The sequence below is a fragment of the Pteropus vampyrus genome, unplaced genomic scaffold, assembly GCF_000151845.1.
Source record: "Pteropus vampyrus isolate Shadow unplaced genomic scaffold, Pvam_2.0 Scaffold4464, whole genome shotgun sequence".
Taxonomy (NCBI): Eukaryota; Metazoa; Chordata; class Mammalia; order Chiroptera; family Pteropodidae; genus Pteropus; species Pteropus vampyrus.
The window spans coordinates 1-774 of NW_011893245.1; the positions used below are offsets into that span (position 1 = coordinate 1).

The 774-nt window shown below is 49.5% G+C and overlaps 1 pseudogene; it reads left to right on the forward strand.

Annotated features, from left to right (window-relative positions):
- The first annotated feature begins 413 nt into the window (after nt 1-413).
- LOC111734714 lies at nt 414-532 on the forward strand (annotated as a pseudogene).
- The last annotated feature ends 242 nt before the right edge of the window (nt 533-774 follow it).

Consider the following 774-nt stretch of genomic DNA (forward strand, 5'->3'; position numbering starts at 1 on the left):
GGTGTAAATGTCCCAGTCCCTGGAGTCCATAGACATGGCAGATGATGGGCCAACTGCTCTCGGCCGGCCCAGGCTGTGCTGACGCCTGGCCAGCATCTTCACGTAATGAGTGAGGTTTGGGGATAAAACCCACTTTGCTAAGCTGTGTCTAATACCGAGTAAATCGTGGCATATCACGGTCGGGCAGAATATTGAGTTGTATCCTCCGTGACTGAATTTTCCTGTGCGTTGAACCTTTCACTGACAAGGGAATGCCCTCCCCCTCCTGAGGTGCGGGCCTACGTTTCCAGGGCTTAAATCTGCCAGGAGATTCACCTTCCTCAGCATCTTCCCCTAGCTCTACATTTAAGCCCCGCCCCCCAGTTCCCAGTGACACAGGGAGTAGGGTGGGGCACCTATCAGAACTTCCCTGAGTCTACAGCCGCGCCTCCCGAAACGTGCCCCATCCGGTCTGATCTCGGAAGCTAAGCAGGGTCGGGCCTGGTTAGTCCTTGGATGGGAGACCACCTAGGAAGACCAGGTGCTGTAGGCATTTAAACAAATAAATAATAATAATAATAATAATAATAATAATAATAATAATAAAGAACTCTCCTGAAAACAGCAAAATAAACACCAAGGGGCTCCCCAACAAAGAAATCTGGGTGTCCGGAGAGGCCAACGCTACCCAACCATCAATTAGTCACTGAAAAGATCTCAGAGTTTGTCCACCAGCAGGCAGTTAAGGAGAGAGTAAAACGGTATCAATTATTAAGTCTATGGTAGGAGAGGGGA